The following is a 20,022-nucleotide window of genomic DNA, read 5'->3' on the forward strand; positions in this document are numbered from 1 at the left end:
CAGATCAGGTCAATGTCCCAAAGATCGGGAACATCAGGACCTGCTAGAACTTCTTAAAAAGAGGTTGTTATGTTTTTCAACGTCCTAATTTCGAATTTGGTATTTGTTTAGCTCAAAGGTACACGCATTTGGGGCAGGTCGGGACAAGTCACTTCATTTAAACCAGGGCAGTGTTTCACTGGACGCTGCTACCACACTGCTCACACTGGTATCGCATTTCGCGAGCTGACGTCACATATGTGACACCATTGTAGCAGTGTTGGAGATACGCGTTTGTTGATGTCTCCATGGAAACCCAATTTGACAAGTGTGATAGCAGCGCGCTGGCAGCGGCCGTGAAACAGGGCCCAGACGGCGTCAGTCAGCAATCCATAGTAAGTCAGACCGCACCACTGACAGTTACGTAACATGCTGCACAGGCACCAAAACTTTCTCAAAGGAGTGCCAAATTGTAAAACGGCCTAAACGCTATCCTATATAGTTGTAAAATAATTGAGTCACCTGGGGTCACCAAAGGTCAATGACCTTGACCTGATCTTCAAGTGAATTTGACACCCACTATAATACATGGGACAAACATTATTTCAATGTTGACATGTTCCTAATCAACAGGTCTGGAAACACACAGATAATATGCGCCGACATACGCCGATGATTCGCCATTCCGGCCAGACATCGTCTCGGGCCACAGGTCAAAGGTCATCTGGGGTAGGACCATGACATTTTCAGGGAATGTGTGAATAAGATATAGATACTCAAGGGTGCTGAAAGTTACGTTGCAATCGGCTGCGTTTTTCGCGTAATTCGCGAAAAAAAAAAAAACGGCGGGCAGGCAGGGCCATCCGCCCCTGCCCCCTATGCTCGAAAGGGCTGAGGGTTAGACAGCTCCCTCGGCGTCTGAGTTTCGCAGCAGCGGGGGGCACGCCGTGCAGAGCACCCTGTGTTCAGGGCGGGGGGCACGCCGTGCAGAGCACCCTGTGTTCAGGGCGGAGCAGCACCGGGTGTCACAGGACCGCGTCACCTTACCAGCGGCGGGTGCAGTGAAGGGGTGCTGTCCAACAGACAGTCCACACTGTCCGGTGGATACCCGTCAGTCCACAGCAGACACTGGACACCGCCAGTCCGCAATGGGCGGACACTGAACACTGTCAGTCCGTAGCGGGTAGACACTGGACACCGCCAGTCCACAGCGGGCGGACACTGGACACCGCCAGTCCCCAGCTCAGACACTGGACACCGCCAGTCCACAGCAGACACTGGACACCGCCAGTCCACAGCAGACACTGGACACCGCCAGTCCACAGCAGACACTGGACACCGCCAGTCCACAGCAGACACTGGACACCGCCAGTCCACAGCAGACACTGGACACCGCCAGTCCACAGCAGACACTGGACACCGCCAGTCCACAGCAGACACTGGACACCGCCAGTCCACAGCAGACACTGGACACCGCCAGTCCACAGCAGACACTGGACACCGCCAGTCCACAGCAGACACTGGACACCGCCAGTCCACAGCAGACACTGGACACCGCCAGTCCGCAGTAGGCGGACACTGTACACTGTCAGTCCGCAGTAGGTAGACACTGGACACTGTCAGTCCGCAGTAGGTAGACACTGTACACTGTCAGTCCGCAGCGGGTAGACACTGGACACTGTCAGTCCGCAGTAGGCGGACACTGTCAGTCCGCAGTGGGTAGACACTGGACACTGTCAGTCCGCAGCGGGTAGACACTGGACACTGTCAGTCCGCAGTAGGGAGACACTGGACACCGCCAGTCCGCAGCACACACACGCCCCAGCCACTCGGCACCAGACAGCGCGGCGGAGACTCAGGGAGACAGGCTGTGGCCTCTCACTGCCGGCACTGACCACTCACTGCTGCGCCACCGGCCGGCACCCCCCCCCCGCCCCGCCCCCAGCACAGGGGGAGGGGGGCGGAGCGCGCCGACCGACTCCGACCCGCTCAGTCCATAGACCCGGGAACAGGGGGGGGGGGCAGCGGGGGCGCTTGCCCCCCCCCCCCCAACTTGAGAGCCGAGGGGGCGGCGCCCCCTCAACATTGTGGCGGCGAGAAAGGATCTTTCCTCACTTTTCCATACTTCTTTCCTTCTTGTTTCCTTTATGCATCTAAACATCAACACACGGCATTTTCCTTGCCATCTGAGTTGTGTCTGTTGATACAGTATCGATTTGACAACATCTGCTATTGTCATCCCGCTTTGGTTTGGGCCTGACCTTGGCCATAAGTTTGGCAGACCATATTTTATGCTGGACCATTTTGAGTCAACTTTGAGAAATATGCACATAACGTACAACGGTGGTAAAATCGTTGCTATAGGCATAACACAGTTTACACGCTCCGGGTGTGAGGGAGGGGTGTGGGGCAATGAGTGCACTTAGGTGGCGCCCTCGGAAGGCCGGTATGGGATAAAAGCTCAGCGACACTAAGTACTGGTGTGGTGCCTTCGGTTATCGGTAGCACCCTCAGAATCACCGGCGTAGGGCCCTCAGAGCCGCCGGTAAGGGGCCTTTAGAGGCACTGGGCCGTCATGCAGGTGCCAGTGTGGGCGCTCAGAGGTGCTATTGTGATTCTCTCAGAGGTGAGGGTCCTTACAGGCGTTGCTGTGGGCCTCATAGACGCTGGTGTGGAGCCGTTACAGACGGGAGTGGGGCCTTTAGAGCCGCTGACGCGAACCCTCCACAAGCCGGCAGGGGGTTCTCAGTGACCGGCAAGGGGCCCTTAGGCCGGCAGAAGAAGTTTTGTGGGGTCTGTGACGTCATCTTTGACCTGACCTCAGTAATAATTGTAGACCTTATCCGTGTGTACCCTGTACCGTTTACCACTTGTCGCAATCTTGCTTTGTTCTCGAGATCTCGCTGTCGCTCCCTCTCGTATTAATGGACAGGTCATAAAAATGACCTGACATGAGGTCAACGCAGGGCGATGGCCACTTTTTTATTATCGCATAAGACTGACAATTGATAAGGCTTTAATCGTCATCAGTCAAAATTGCAACTTTCAGTGGGGAAAATATCAAGGTCACTCTTTGAAAAATAGGTCAAAAGGTCACGTGATCAAAATTTTCAAAAATTGAAAATCCGAGATAGCAAAAATGTTTGTTGGTTGATTGTGAGTTGAACTATATAAAGTTTTTATCATAAAAACAAAAGTTTCTGAGTTATAACCCGCTAAACATAGGGTTGCAGCGTGACCTCCAGGAATTGCCCGAGGCCATATCTCGGAAACCGTTGTTCGAAGAAAAAAAATCCTTCCCACAGCTGGCTTCCCCGCCCATCACAACCTCTTACACCAGTTTTCAACGAAGAATAAAATATGTGGGTGCAAATTTAATTTTTTATTTGTCGATTTGTCGTGGAACAATGAGAAATACCTTTCATACTCGTTTGGCGTCAAAATACCTTAGTAATAAAAGTTTCGGCAGGTTCTGAAACACATTGCCAGAATATCGTCAACGAGAGTTAACGCATTAAAAAATTATCGCAAATAAAGTGGGGTCTCAAGGGGTTTCACGTCCATAGTAGGTGCCACCCCAGACTGGAAAATATCCATACACTACGCCGGACGCCCGTGAGACCCTCTTGCGCCGAAATTCGGCGGATGCGATTTTGCGCCGAAATTTCTGCGTGATTTGCGCCAGAAATTAGATGCCTATTTGTGCGAAAATTAAGCCCTTTTCATAAAAAGCACATGTGCACATCTACTGATCAAGGCTATATCAACCAGACAGTGTTTCGGGGCCTTGTACGCTCTCCCATGTTTAAGCGTTCGAATGAGTTTTTATTTCCACGTAAACCCAATACCTCGGCGGGAGCCAGCGAGGGCCGGGCAGCGGAGCAGCACGTGCTCCGGCACATCAGCCTCTTCTCGGCTCACGGTGCAGAGCGCCGCTGGGCACCGCTTGTCTGGGCACTGCTGGCACGCGGTGGAGTGGAGACAGCCGATTCGCTGCTGTACTGGAGCGAGCGGCCCCCGTGGCCCGCCCTCATCTGGTGCACCGAAATGGCATCCTCTCGGTCCTCTCCGGGGATAGGGAGCGGCGGTGTGCTCCCGAGGAGTGGCTTGAATAGTGATTCTGAGCAGTTGTCGCGCCACTGATGCGAGGCCGCACAATGAACCGCCCTGGTCAGCGATCGGGCGTTTGAGGGCAGGGCAGCCGCCTGTTTTGCCAGGTCGTCCGCGCTCTCATTCCTCTCGATACTGCAGTGGGCAGGAACCCACTGCTATTGCTTAACGACGCTTGGCAACGTTTAACAAGGTTTTCCATACCTATCTCTACGCCGAAGTTTGAGGCCTCACCTGGGCGGCCATTCCTCCGCTGAGTAGACTCGGGGCGGCTCGCCAGTTCGAGCACACGGCGACCGGTGCCGGGACGTCTCGTCCCGCAACCTCTCCAGAGCCGCCCGCGGGGCGAATCTGCTGCTAAGTGCTAGATTGACCAGCGTACCGCATAAATTCGGTGACCGTCTTTCGCCAAAAAATTATGCGACCGCCCTGCGCCGAGAAATTTGTCCGCCGCCATGCGCTGAATTCGGCGCCTGCGAAGTTACGCCGGACGTGCGCAGAAATTGTCTGCGCAATCCCGCCACTACACCGGACATATTCGGCATAACGTGTATTTTTTCCAGTCTGGGTGCCACCGACGACGTTACAGGTCAGGTCAAAGGTCGCATTATTCATCGATTACGGGCCTTCTAAGGAATGCGTTATAACATCGCAAAAAGGCATGCTATCGAAAATCATCGATGGAGTGTTGTCTGCGTTAGTTGCCTAATACATATGTTGCTTAACGAGGTCACTGATGCCAGGTCAGGTCACAGAGGTCAGGTCACTAAGGGTCACAATATGAACCCAACTATAGGGTCATGTTATACACATTTTATGACTGATTTGCATTTCAAATTCAATGGTGTGGGTAAGACGACTATTGGAGCCTGTTAAGGATGCATTCTGGTTGAGGTCAGTTTAACCCTCGCCCTGGCAGGGCATTTTTCATAACACGGCCTGGCAGGGGGGGGGGGGTCGATGCGACCCCTCCTCGCGATTGGCTCCTATGGCACCTAGAAACACCAAATTTGGTAGGTAGGTAGGCCCCCCGGAGTTCTCGCCCCTGTGCAAATTTGGTTGCTCTAGGTCAATATTTAGGGGGGGTTGGGGGGTATAAATGTAAAAATTTCGCTAAAAACAGGTCAAACGTTTTTCGCTTACAACTTTTGATCTAATTAAGATAGAGCAAAAAGAAAAGCACCAGTGAACTCAGCACGTCAAGGCGCGTGGATTGCTATACGTTTTAGCTTGCTTAAGTGTACTTAAAGTTTTTCTTAAATTTTAAGTAAACTTAAATTAATAAGTTCAAGTTAACCAAATTGCATCATATCGCATATCATTTGATTCGGCTGATCACCAGGAACACAATGACACCATTTTTCAAGCTCTAGCGTCATTATGTGCCAAGTTATTGGCAAAAACGTCATTTGACCTCAGTTGACCTCATTTGACCTGACCCATGGATAAGTACACCAAACAAAGAAGCACCAAGTGACCTGCTGTTAAGTACCGTAGTTTCAAAGCACAAAAGTGATAAAACGAAGCGGATATCTCCAGTATTTTCCGAATTTAGTATTTTCCCATAGGCTTAACCCGCGCACCGACGGGGGTCTGCGCCAACTTCGCACCGACGGGGGGGGGGGGCGGATGACCGCCCCCCCCCCTGAGATCTCGAGAACGAAGCAAGATAGCGACAAGCGGTAAACGGCATCGGATACGCACGGTCAAGATCTACAATTTTTACTAAGGTCATTTTCAGGTCAGGTCAAAGATGACGTCACAGGGGTCGAAAAAGTCAAAATGGCGGCGCTAGATATTGAGAGTTTTTTTCTCGAATAACTTTCGAACTAGTCAAGATAGGAACAAACTAAGGGCATCATCGTGATCCTCTCGTCAATCCGCATCGAATGATATATATGTTGACCTCGAAAGGTCAAGGTCAAAGGTTGACCTCAGGTCACGTGACCTCGAGGTCATCATGTATATCATTCGATGCGTCTTGACGAGCTGAACACAATGAGACCATCCACGCAGCTGTATCTTGTTCCTGTACGGAGTTATTGGCCAAAAACCTTTGGTGACCTTTGATGACGTCACATGACCTCACAGCTGCCCAACAGCAAAACAGACCTCAAGGTAGTGAAGGTTGATCGTATATAAAGTCATGTATGGTATATGGGGCCATTCCAACCCGTTTTAGTGGTAAAAATAGGGAGTTGATTTTTCCCTTATTGACTTATAATGGGGAGGTCGCGAAATTGACCTGACCTTAGGTCACCGATATAAAAATTCCGAGATATAAAAATTGTAGCTACTAATGACCTAATAACATCCTGCGATTTGCAAAGGTCTCCGACATCTACTGTAGCTCTGGCACGGTGACAAAGTTGCAAAAAAGTGACTTGAGGTTAAGTCATTCAAAGTGACCTGGTGACCTGACCTTAAAAGGTAGGAGGTTTAAACTTGCACACCATGTGTAAAATTGATGAGGGAATAGTCATACCAAATTTCGCGGCGCGTATTCCCGCTATTCGCGAAAAACCTCAGGGGGGCGGATATCCGCCCCCCCGTCGGTGCGCGGGTTAACATTACGACGTAATGACCTCTAACTGACATCAGGTCAGTGACCTCAAAAAAACGGACTATATGTTATACAACTCGGTGAACTTAGCACATCCTGAAAGTTTGAAGGAAATCAGTCGAAAACTGTGAGTTGGACAGGTGCAAAAAGAAAATTGAAATTTGACCATGACCTTGTACCGGTTTTTCTGACCTGGTGACCTGACCCAAGGTCACCCGGACCTGAAATTTTCAGGTCATATGTAAAAAGGTTGCCCTATAGGCTGTGCCAAATTTGGGCGCCGCCGTTTTTACACTATCTTCGAAAAACCTTAGGGGGGGGTCGCATCGACCCCCCCTGCCAGGGCGAGGGTTAAAGTCAGGTCAAAAATGGAATTTTAAAGTTAATATTTTTGGCATAAAAGGGGTATCTATTAGATGCAGCTCATCGCGGGTTCCAATGGTGGTCTTCGTTTTAAGCTACTTGATCTTTAACTGCTGAAAAATGATTTTGAAAATTTCATTCAATAAACTTTGAGCAGTGTTTTGCCATAACTTTGCCAAAAATGGAGCTGTCGAGCTCATATTTGGCATTTTAATAGAAAACCAATAGCTTTAAAACATATACCTACACTAGTTTTAAAACATGAAAATTTTGTGATTTCTGGGGAATTATATAAGAAATCATTTTTTATTTTTGTAGGTCAAAATCGATTTTTTTTAGAATCTGAAATGGCAGTTTTGTAGCCCTGTTAATTCTACACTTTTTTATTTCAATTATCAGCAGGGATGCGGAGCCGGAGCCGGAGTCGGAGCCGGAGCCGCCGGAGCCGGCATATTTTGCCCGGAGCCGGAGCCGGAGCCGGAGCCGTGAAACAATATAGCCCGGAGCCGGAGCCGGAGCCGGAGCCGCCAAAAAAGGGGGCGACTCCGGCTCCTTTTTTATTTTTTGAAGAGGAAAAAAATAATTGACCTAGTTCGGTTTGACAGTACAAGGCAGTAAAACATATGGTACTTACGTCATGGGCCATCAAGTGAATGAAAAAATCCGAATATCCCCAGTATGGTGAAGTTAGATAAATATAGTAGTCTGATGCTCATGAGTAAGCTATATGAAATGTATATTTTAGAGAAGAGTTGTATAATATTTCGAGCACAGCTCGTCTTCAGATACATAGGCCGAATGACACATAAAAACACGACAAGAAACGACGTCGACATAGGATAGAAAACAACAATCAAACGCGTGGAACGTGATAAAACACTATAACAGGCGTGACAAAATATCTCGGAGCTTTACATCAGGAAAGATGGTGATAAATATGCAGTAATTTTAAAAATAAAAATTCAGCACAATCATACATATTGTGTTGAATTATACAATCATACAAATATACAATTATTTAATAATGTGGTGTAGACTAGACAGTTAGTGTGTACGTGTATAGGATGAGTATGGTACAGGGTTTAGCAGACGCCAAGACAAAGTATTTTTGTTAAAGGAAATAGTTCACTTTTTAACATGGGTTTTGAACTGGAATAGCAGTTCCGTAGCTTGGGCTGAGACGAGCATAAATCAGGAGCTTTTACAGCCCAACGATCACCCTAGGCAAAGATATTCTATTTCTCGTCCCGAAAAAGGTGTATTGCGTTGAGGATGTGTGCCTTGCATATATTCGCATCCAGTATGAAAAGAGCATGGGTCCCGAAAATTCTTCAGAAACTAGTGAAATTATCTACGAGAACTCAAGAGAAATTCTCGTACTGATCAATAAGGACATTCAGCAGCAGCAGATCGCCCAAATGCCGGTGGCCGCGATAATTTCTCTAGTTTCTGAAGAATTTTCGGAACCCATGCTCTTTTCATACTGGATCGCCTGTGCCTTACAGAAACTGAAAAGTTCTTCTTATATCAAAATATAGAAAATAATATTTTGTTATAAATAGGTTTTATTTTCTTTGCTGATCATTTTGAACATAAAAAATCATAAATCCATTGCAAAAAAAAAATAATTTCGTGAAAGTGAACTATTTCCTTTAAGAGCTGGATTTCGGTTCCTGATTTCGATAGACTCTGTGATCCTTAGATTTGCCTCATCTTTGCAGGTGTGGAGGATGCCTATACTAAAGTCACCATTGCCTATGTGTATGGTCGAGTGTTCAAAAAGTACATGATCCCCCAAGTCTGTGCCTCGCCTACTGTTTCGAGCGTCTCCAAGATGTTCCATGAATCTGGTGCGAATCATTCTTCGTGTTTTACCGATATACGTTTTACTACAAATTTTGCACGTTATTTGATAAACTACGTTTTTGGTGTGACATTTTCCAGGAATACCAGCATCGCAGGTGTGACAAGATTTCCTATTACCCCTGGGGCAGAGTGGGGGCTCTAGAGCTGATCGTATCAGTTTGCTGGCAAGCGTTGGGCCGCTTCGCCATGCTACCCGTACAGCCAGATCAGATGAGCGAGCCGCTGCGTTAACCCTACGTGTAAGAACTTCATCTATGTATGGAAGGGAAAGGAAAGTAACCTCCGCGTGTTTCTTAAAGCTAGCTTTTCTCGGGCCGTACCTTATAGAGTTCTGTATGTTTTTAATGAGCTTAGAGGGATATCCGTTCTGCAGAAATAGGTTCTCAATTTTCTTCAAACCTCGCCCTTGAGCTGCGGTGTCTGACCCGAGACGTACGGCTCTAAGAGATTGTGAATGGATCAGGGAACGTTTCGTTTGCATTGGGTGATTTGACTCAAAGTGTAGGATGATGGGAGCTGCCATGGGTTTTATATATAGCTCAGTTATGTAACTACCTGATTCCTTAATGGTGATAAGGGTGTCTAAAAAGGCAATCTCACTGGATGGGGTGTTGTCTGTCCTGTCAATGCTAAAACGTAGGGCTGGGTGAAAGCTATTTATAAAATCGAAATATTGGTTGAGTAATAGTGATCCATGGGTCCATATGCCGAAGATATCATCGATGTATCTTAGGTATATGGCAGGCTGATGTGTTTCCGTGCTTAGCATCAATGACTCCACAGCATTCATAAAAAGAATTGCAAGTGGTGGTGCAATACGACTACCCATCGCGATTCCTTTGGATTGCTTGTAAATGTCTTTGCCGAAGCGAACATAATTGTTGTTTAGGCAGTGTTCAAGGAGATGCTGAATGTCTGGTATTGTAAGTCCATAGAGGTCTATCTTGGATTGATGAGTTTGGATCATGCGTATGGTGGACGCAATCGCTTCTGCAGTGGGGATGTTTCCATACAAATTATTCACATCTACCGTGAATGCAATGGAGCCTGGTGGAAATCCAGTGGGGAACTGCCTTTTCAAACCATCTAGAAACTCGTACGTGTTGCTGAGGTGGGCAGGGACAAAGATCAGAAGCTGGGTGATAATACGCTCTAGAAACCAGGAGAGTTTATCGAGGGGGTCTCCGCATGCTGATACGATAGGTCTCATGGGTGTATCGGGTTTGTGAGTCTTGGGTAGCCCATAGAGCTCAGCCGTGCGGGATTCGTTGGGTTTTATCGCGTGAATGAATTTGTCTGGGAGTTTTCCCTTGAGCGTGCTTTGGATGACCTCACATGTTGTTTTATCAAGCTGTTTGGTGGGATTTTTTTCCACCGGCTCATAGTCTTTCACAATAGCTTCTGTTTTGTGTATGTACTCAGACTTTGTCATAAGTACTAAACCTTTGCACTTATCAGATCTTTTGATAATAAGGCCGTCATCTTTTTTGAGTTCTGCCAATGATGTCAAGTCAGTTTTAGAATGGTTTCCTCCCTTGGGTTGGCTATGCTTGCTATACAGTCCCATCCCCAGTATCCCCAGTATCCCACAGTACGCAAACAACTTCCTGTTTGTTCTCCCCCCCCCCCCCCACGTCTACTGCATCCCCAGAACATGATGACCAGTCATCAGGTGACGGCCATTGTTTTCAAACCAGTGCAGTGGACTGCGACTCCCAGCACCGTCTCATCCCACACACCCCCCACCCCTCACCCCCCAATGCAGCCGAGACGGGTGTCAGCTTACGATGATTCACTGAACTCCGATTCGCGGCGACTGCGTTTCCAATGCCATCGCTTCCTAGCCCTTTGTTCTGCCAGTTCTCTCCGAGGTGCGTTTGCGCGGGGACGCGGTGAGCCGGTCATGGCAAAGAGTAACGCGTATAACCAATCCAATTTTTCTTCCACCCGTATTTAACCCGCGCGGGGCTGGGGTCTCCAGCCGAACGCGCGGGGCTGGGGGGGGGGGGGTAAATTTTACCCCCCCTGTTATCTCCCGAACTAATGGTCCGATTTGGAAAATTCAAACGCCAATCGAAAGCTCTCATCACGAACTACTAAAAACATTTACTTAATTTAAAGTTTGAGGTCAAGGTCAAGGTCAGGTCAAGGGTACAAATTGCAAGTTTCTACAGTATCGGCCTTGCACCGTAGTTGCCGAAGAATGGAGTCATGGACTGAGACTGATCGCCCAAAACGTGTTCTTAGGCTACCAAGACAATATTAGTTGCATACAATATCATTCAGAGGTCAAGGTCAAGGTCAGGTCAGGTCAGGTCAGGTCACCAAAAAACAAAATATAGAAAAGGGCATGTGCGACACATGTTTTATGGGTCATTTTACTCATAGAATTCAATAGGCACACTCAATAAGTGATATGGACCACCTCTGGATGAATTTTAGGTCGAGGTCAGGTCAAGGTCAGGTCAAGTGAGGTCAAATTTTGAAGTTGGTTGTTAAGGCCTAAAAAGGTGTCTATCTGATGCAGTTTTTCGCGGCGAATCGAATGGTGCTATTTTGTTTCCGTACGAGGTCTAGAACTTCCAAAAAAGTCATTTTTCAAAAAATTTGTGTGTCGTGACGTCATAAAATTTTGAATAACTCCCACATTTTTAAACCGATTCTTCTAAAATTTGGTATGTAGGTGCACATAGACCACTTCTCTGACATATATTCCGGTTTTTTCGATAGACTCAAAATTTTGGATTTTATAATGATTTTCCCAAAAAAATTAGTTTTTTGAAAAAATTTAGGCCAAAATCCAAAATTTTCAAAAAAACGAGATAGCCATTTGATAGACAAAGTAAAATTACGTATAACCTTTTTTGTTACGTCTTGATTCCTTTAAAAATCAAGATGTTAGCGACGTTTGAACTTTTGCCGTTTTTGAGGCGAAAATGGCGAACATGACGTCACTAAAACGTCAATTTCTCAAAAATTTTCCGACGGATTTCGCTCAAATTTTCAGGGAAGGTGTCAAATTGATGTAAGAAAAGGTACTGAAAGTTTGGCGGCGCTGCGCGCCGCCGTTTTTGAGATATCGCAAAAATTCGCGAGGGGGGTAAAATTTACCCCCCCCAGCCCCGCGCGGGTTAATTGATTGCGTAGGGGATGTACTGAGTCGGAGCCGGAGCCTCCGGAGCCGGAGCCGCCGGAGCCGGAGCCGCCGGAGCCGGACCATTTTACTCGGAGTCGGAGCCGGAGCCGGAGCCGCCATAACATTTTACCCGGAGCCGGAGCCGGAGCCGGAGCCGATTTTTTTCTCCGGAGCCGGAGCCGGAGCCGGAGCCGTCTGAAATTTCCACGGCTCCGCATCCCTGATTATCAGATATGAAATCAGGGCCCGGTTTCACCGGTGATAGCAGCACGCTGCTTCAACACGTGTCAAATTGGGTTTCCATGGAGATGTCAACAAGCCCATTGCTCCAACACTACCACAAGTGTGACATCAACAGAATAGCAGCGTGCTGCTATCACCAGACACCAGTGAAACACCACACAGGTCAGAGGATATCATGTGATTTGCTTCTTCTTGGGGACAGGGGATCACACCAAAAGTAAATTGGTGATCAGTCCTAAAGAAAATAAATATCAATTTCAGCAGATTGATCATGTGGACAAGAGCAAAAGGGTTTTTTCCCTTCAACAAAAATATTTATCTCATCTCATGTGCTCACCTGCAGAAAGGTCAAGGTGAATGATGTTGCAATCCTTGCAAAAGTTACCCGAAGATCAAAATGTTCACATTGACAATGACATCAGAATCCTTGGATTTATAAGCCATACAAAAGCACCTTTAATACACCGTACACGTGCCAAGCTGAACCACATTCACGGTATATAGAGAACTGACTGACCGCATTGCAATTGCAGCATTGCAGCCCGCATTTGCCTGGAGTTCGCATTTGCCATGGAGTTCGTCAAGATCGCATTGAAACAGATGCGCCATTTGCGCCGTATATGGCAGCAATTTGGCAGCACAATTGATGCTTACATATCAGCTTTGCAGGTAAGTGCCACTAGTAGTCCTAATTTGATGACGTCAGTGGTAGAAAACAAAACAAGGTGGCGCGCACCCACCGCATATGCGTATGTAAGACACCTCAGTCTTCAGATACAGCCTCCGGTCTTACTGCATGTCTCTGTATTCCTGTGTTCTCAGCTTGACCGAACACACAACACACAACCAGCCGCGCCTCCGGCCGCGCTCCACACACACACCCTCTGCCCAGCGCTCTGCTCTGCTCTGCTCGCGCGCCGACGCGCGACCGCTTCCCGCCACAGCCGGGAACACGATTTAGCCGTGCATCCTTCACGGCTCTCGGCCACTAAATAATATTATACCTACTTACACTCCTCCCCTCCTATTGAACAATATGCCAACGACAGTCACAACAAACGCTTAATCAAAAGACCAGTGAGCAGGGTCGAACCGTTTCGGGGGGCGTACCTCACGCCCGAAACGGGTGACAGTTCGCGGCCGCTGATCCACATCCCGCGGCGGCTCGGCATCGAACGGCGGCGGCGGGGACGGCGGCGGAACATGTGGTACCTCCGGCCGGTGCGGCACAGCGTCATGGAGCGGTACAGGGTCAGGTGGCGGCACACAGTCAGGTCGCATCTCGGGCAGACGCGGCATCGGCACGTGCGGCAAAACAACAGGTTGCGGTACATAGCGGCCAGCTGTGACACCTTGGGGCGGAAATACAATTGGCGCCCCACCCATACCAGGCACACTATGGGGCCGGGCAATGGGCGTTCCCGGCACATCTCGCCAGAGAGACAACCCATGCGCTCTTGTCGCGGTCCTGTGCCCCTCACTCACAGCCGGCGGGCGCTCCACTGTGTTGTCCGGCTTCAAGCGGTTGTGGTGCACCACCAGACTGCGCCGCTTTCCCTCCTCGCGCACTCGATAGTTCACTGGTCCACATTGTTCTATGATCTCAGCCGCACGCCAAGGCCTCACAAACTTATGATATTCACCGCGCTTCGGTACATTGCGAAACAAGAACACTTTGTCACCCGGGCGATACGACCACTCGTTCATTCTGCGCTCATACAAAGCTTTGTTGCGGTCATGGGACAGCTGATCGCGCTTAACCACATCCTTAAAAGTAAGTCGGAGTGTCTCTCTCAAATCGTCTATGTACTGGGGGAAGGTTGGGGCCCGATCCACAACCGGCCGATCACCCAGCGAGGCTTCCGCCGGTAGGCGGGGCTCTCGCCCAAACATCAAGGCGAACGGAGAGTATCCCGTGCTGTCGTGCACCTGACTCCGGTAGGCGAGCATGAGCATCGGAAGATGCTTATCCCACTCCATGTGCTGCTCAACAAACTTAGCCAGCATGTTCAAAATGGTGCGATTGGCTCGCTCAGTCATCCCGTTGCCCATAGGGTGATAACTGGATGTCTGAGACTGCTGAATGCCGAGCAGTTCGCTCACAGCTTTCATCACCGCACCGACAAAGTTCCGACCTTGGTCCGAGTGCACACGTTTCATGACGCCAAAACGAGAAATAAACTCATTTACAAGAACATTCGCAATCGTAGTAGCCTTTTCATCCGCGAGGGGATACGCTTCAACCCAGCGTGTGAAGTGATCAGTGATCACTAGCAGGTGTTTGTAGCCTCGAGCGGTTTCCGGCAGGTTGGTCACAAGGTCCATGGACACCAGCTCCATCGGCTCGGACGCAGACAACTGCCCCATACTCGCACATGGGCGGGGAGTCGGAGAGTTTCGCGAGGCACAGCGGCGGCACTGTTCGCAAAACTCAGTCACCGTACGCTCCAGGAGCGGCCACCAAAACCTGAGTCGCGCGACTTTCGCCAGCTTTGAAGCGTTGAAGTGCCCACCCGACGGACCATCATGAAGCGACCCCAGCACCACAGGCACGAGCTGGGGTGGGACTACCAGCTGCAGCTGGTCGTGCCCCCTCGGCCCAGCCCGGAACACTCTGTACAGAACATTATCAATCAAACGCAGACGTGACCACTGCCTCCAGTACGGCAGAGCGCCCTTTGACACGGAGGACTGGGAGGGCCGCTGTGTGCTCCCAGCAAGCTGCCTCTTCACCTCCGCCATGGCGGGGTCTGAGTTCTGCGCCGAACACATGAAATCAGAAGGCCACATGGACTGAACGTGGCGAGCTGCGACGGGAGGCGACTGAAAATCCATTGTGTCTGTCTGTGTAGACACCTCCTGCGTGGGGTCCGGCCTCCGACTGAGCGCATCCGGAGCCTCATGTAGCCTACCTGGCCGATGAACAATCTCAAACTGAAACTCGCCCAAAATCTCCAGCCACCGCGCCAGAAGCCCGTCAGGGTTTCTGAAATTCACAAGCCACTGCAGAGCGGCATGGTCTGTGCGGAGCGTGAACTTACGACCCAAAAGGCAGACTTGTAAACGACTCAAATTTTTTTTGAGTCGATTCTTTGTTTGAGTCTGGAAATTTGAATCGATTCATCAAACGACTCATGATGTTAAATTTAATTGATTCGAATCAACTCATGACTCATCAAGTTCCTCGATAAAATGATTCGAATCAACTCATGACTCGAGCAACTAGCCAACGGAATGATTCGAATCAACTCATGACTCACACATTTTGATGAATCGATTCAAATCAACTCATGACTCACACGACATTTTTATTGAACTTATTTCATTCAACCCATGACTCACTATAGGCATTTGTTGATTATTTGACTCAAAGCTATGATAAAAAGAATATGCCGCATACCACAATTGTATTAAGCAGCATAGTAGGTAGCCTTGACCAAAGATTCAAGCAGCTACCTAGTAGGACTAGGTACATAGGTACCTACCTTACACCTACCTATCTTCAACACTCAACAGTCAACAGTGCAATGTCAGATAAATTTTTAAGTAACTCTGAGAGACAATTATAATATAAGTAAGGACTAAGGAGTAGCTAGTAACCTATCGCTTATTATTACCTAGAAAGTCTTATTTGAAAATTCAAAAGCACAAGTTCCGAGAGGCATTCATGTTTTTTTTAATCAAACTTTTTATACATGATAATGAGAGAAATGTTACTACTTCTTACTTATCAAATAAAATTATTCAAACAGTACAACCTCAAAAATAGGATTAATCCCACCTGTGAAACATTCAGCATCACCATCAGCAGGGACTCCATGGGCCACGAGGGCATGAGTGGCTCAGGCCTCAGAATCAGATATGATCTTGAGTTGAGACTCATTTGAAAGTAGTTAATGTAGGTATACAATATACATTCTCCAAACGGCACCTAGTTTAGCAGTGCCAACTCAAACTGGCTGCGGACAAGGAATATAAAAAAAATATTGTTTGTCTACAATTTTAGTTTAAAAATGACGTCATTGAATATTAATCGATATCAGGAGCACCGGAGCACTGACCAAGTGGCTCTTTTGCCTTTTGGTAAAAATAAATTGTCATTGGTGCAATTCGGGCAACGTCATCCGGCCAATTTGTCACGAGATTCAGACGTGAAAGTTATCAACTGCGCCATTAATGTAGTTTTCTTAAAACATACTATGACTTTCACATTCTATTCTCGAATTCATGACGTCACTCATAGTACCTACATATTTTAGGCGAATGTAGATCGCTGAGGAAATATTTCAAAGCCGCTCTTTTACATTATTCTGAAGATTCTATGATGTCATAAAACAAGTTTCTTTTTAAACTTCTATTTCATGGGAAAATGTGCATTTTGTGGTTTATTGGCAGTTGAGCATCGCAATTTTGCGGTTTATAGGTGAGTTTATTTGTATTATAGCATAGCCTATAGGTAGTTTATAGGCTATACATAGGTAGTTTGGGCGTATTTGACTCTATGGACGCCCAAACTCTCATGCTGTTGATTGATTATTGGGACCAAATTGGGACTGGGAGAAGGGGAGGCAGCCGCAGGTGTCAATTCTGACTTCTGACATGTAAAATGTAGGTACCTAGGTAGTGTAGCAGGCACTTGGTTTGGTAAGACTAAGTACCTACCAACTGCCAAATGCTTTTGGCTCATTAGGCGCCTGTGCCTGAGCCTCTGAGGCTCTTGTAAGTCTGAAATATGGAGTTAAGTGATGGCTAAAGCTGAGGGGGTGATCTAGCATTGATTATTAGGGTGTTGATGGTGACTTGTAAACGACTCAAATTTCTTTTGAGTCGATTCTTTGTTTGAGTCTGAAAATTTGAATCGATTCATCAAATGACTCATGATGTTAAATTTAATTGATTCGAATCAACTCATGACTCATCAAGTTCCTCGATGAAGTGATTCGAATCAACTCATGACTCATCGAAAAACGGTTTGATTCTGAGTCGATTCACGAATCAACTCAGAGTCGTTTACAAGTCTGCCAAAAGGTAATGTCGGAACTGCTGCACAAACGTCACAGCTGCGAGTAGCTCCTTTTTAGTGACTGAATATTGCCGCTGGGATTTAGACAGGCTTTTACTGTCAAATGCCACTGCCCGCTCACCTTGTCCATCCCTCTGCAGCAGAACCGCGCCCATCTTTGACCCTGAACAATCCACGTCTAGTACGAATTCGCTCGCTCCCGGGGAAAAGTCAGGGTATTTCAGAACCGGAGCCGTGCACAGCGCCGCCTTTAGCGAGTCAAAAGCCATCTGAGCCTCCGCATCCCAATGGAAGTCTACGTCTTTCCTGGTGAGGTGATGCAGCGGAGCCGCGATAGCAGCAAAATCTTTGATGTACCGTTTAAAGTACGTTGCCAATCCCAAGAACTGTGACAATGCCTTCTCATTCATAGGCACCGGCCAATCCTTTACTTTGTCTACCTTTTCTGGATCGGGACTGACCCCATCAGACGACACCACGTGACCCAGGTAAGTGATCTCTGATTGAAAGAATTTGCACTTTGAGAGGTTGAGAGTCAAATTCGCAGCCGACAGACGACGGAACACCTTCTCAAGACGTGAAAGATGCGTGTCAAAATCGCCAGAGAAAACCAAAATGTCATCAAAGTAGCTCACTGCATCAGTGGGAGCCAAATCACCCAATACAAGACTCAACAGTCTGGCGAACGAACTCGGGGCACCACTGAGGCCATATGGGCAAGTTGTGTATTGCCAAAGCCCAAACGGCAACGTGATGGACGTTTTGGATCGATCCTCCTTTCGGATGCTCATCTGGTTGTACCCGCTTTTTAGATCGAGCACCGAAAACAAAGAGTTACCTCCCAGACTGTCAAGTAGGACATCAACCCTTGGGATTGGAAAGGCTGGCACCTGGCACACGCGGTTAAGTTTTCGAAAATCCCCACAAATTCGCACAGAACCGTCTCTTTTCTTCACCAGGACTACCGGTGATGACCAAGTGCCATCAGACGGCTCCAGCACCCCCTGATCTACCATATCCTGCACGCGCTGCTTTACTTCTGTCTCCAGGTGTGGGGGAATTCGTCTGGGAGCTGATCGCACCGGCTTGGCAGTGCCCGTGTCGATTACGTGCTCAACTAGTGAGCAGTGACCAAGCTGGTCTGAGAACAACGAGGGGTACCGGCGCAACAGAGCAAAGAACTTTTCCCGCTGCTGACTCGTTAGCGACACATCAGACAGATCGACCAAATCCTCCAAGGAACCCGCGCCAGAGCTGGGACCATTTGACACCCCATTGTCTGCATCATTCCCCTCCCCTTCAATGGAGAAGTCGGCTTCCATTGATCCTAGGCCCTTGCCCTTAGACACCGAGACCGAGGATGACGTCACGTTACGCACCACGACCGGAACACTGCCGCCCGGCTTCACATCAACCAGTCCGTCCAGGAACGTCAACCCACTGACTGCGACGTCGGCAATGAACACAGCCTCTCCCTCAAAATCAGCATCATCGACATGGCCGGGGATCACAACCTCACAGTTTGGGGGTATAGCGTACGTTTCCTGTACAGACACCCTGCACACACGAGTCGTCGGTCGCTCAGGCAACACCGTGGCGACCGGCTGACGGTTCACCTGGTTTGCAGGTGTCAGCTGCTTCGTCGATAAGTCAAGAACAAACGGATACTGCGCGAAAAAATCCATGCCCAGGAGGCAGTCGATGGGACCGATTTCGTCGGATACAAACACAGAGAGCGGGTATGACACATTATCGATAACAAAATGCACTGCACACCGACCGAGCAGACGCAACGGCTGTTGAGTTGCAGTTTTAGCGGTGACGTCACAACGTTGTAGCTGGGGACGCGCTGAAATCTGATCATAAATCCGCCTGTGAACTATTGTTATAGCACTTCCTGTATCCACAACAAGCTGCGCTGGCACCTCACTAACCTTTGCCTTGACCGTAATGTCCGACGCCGATGCAGCGCAGTTATTCAAAACTCTCGGTCCCGGCGGCCGAGTGACCGGGGAGCGCGCGCGCCGCCCTGAGCGCCCTCCCCTCCGGCGTTTCCCGAGAGGCGGCACGTGCGCTGAACATGGCCCACCTTCCCACAGGCAAAGCACCTGGCTAGACGGAAACGACAATCTGGTTTCACGTGACCCGTCTCCCCACAACACAGACATATGGGCATTGACACGTCACACTCCTGTCGGCCCCGGGCCGCGAGTTACCTAAGTGTGGAACTGTATTTACTCACCCGTTGATTCTAGGGCTCTGATTGGTGACTTTGGTCGGGGGCTGACGCTTATAGCATGACGTCACTCACGTACTCGGCTGGACCAACGGCGCAGCGCAGGCGCGCCGAGCCAGTCCAGAGGCTCTCAAACTCAATTGTACAGATCCTGTGCATTGAATCGCGGAACTTCGGCGAGTTCGCCTGAGTTTGGAAGCCCCTGCCGGAGAACTGGAGAAGTGCGGTTTATTCGCTGGACAGTGGACAGCTCAGATGGCGATTGACGGTGCCAAAAAGATGATAGGGAGAAAGGAGTTCAGCAGTGAATTATGAGCCTGTGCTGTGCAATGTGCATAGCCGAGTAATTAATTGTTAAATGCTTACTGCTTAGGCTTGGAAGAAATGCAGCGAAGTTTAGCCGAACCAGGGGTATTCTGCCGAGTTACGAGTATGTAAGGCGGAAGGGTCGCAAGTCGTTTGTTTCCATGAATGCACTAATGAAAATGTAAAGCGTACCTAAT

At 48.6% G+C, this 20,022-nt stretch overlaps 2 protein-coding genes across 3 annotated transcripts in view; one reads left to right on the plus strand and one right to left on the minus strand.

The window, feature by feature from the left end:
* Positions 1 to 12,796, minus strand: part of LOC122368612 (5-phosphohydroxy-L-lysine phospho-lyase-like) — a 71,956-nt gene extending 59,160 nt beyond the window's left edge. The window contains exon 1 of the mRNA XM_043342736.1: positions 12,598 to 12,796. The gene's annotated coding sequence lies outside the window, so the exon portion shown is untranslated. The remainder of the gene's footprint in view (positions 1 to 12,597) is intronic.
* A 3,856-nt stretch (positions 12,797 to 16,652) lies between these two features.
* The window catches only part of LOC122368613 (glutamate dehydrogenase, mitochondrial-like), a 37,504-nt gene continuing 34,134 nt past the window's right edge, over positions 16,653 to 20,022 (plus strand). The window contains exon 1 of one of the 2 annotated variants that reach the window (XM_043342741.1): positions 16,653 to 16,683. The gene's annotated coding sequence lies outside the window, so the exon portion shown is untranslated. The remainder of the gene's footprint in view (positions 16,684 to 20,022) is intronic. The other variant, XM_043342737.1, reaches the window with a different exon arrangement.

This window comes from Amphibalanus amphitrite, unplaced genomic scaffold (genome assembly GCF_019059575.1).
Source record: "Amphibalanus amphitrite isolate SeventyFive unplaced genomic scaffold, NRLGWU_Aamphi_draft 000961F_arrow, whole genome shotgun sequence".
Lineage (NCBI taxonomy): Eukaryota > Metazoa > Arthropoda > Thecostraca > Balanomorpha > Balanidae > Amphibalanus > Amphibalanus amphitrite.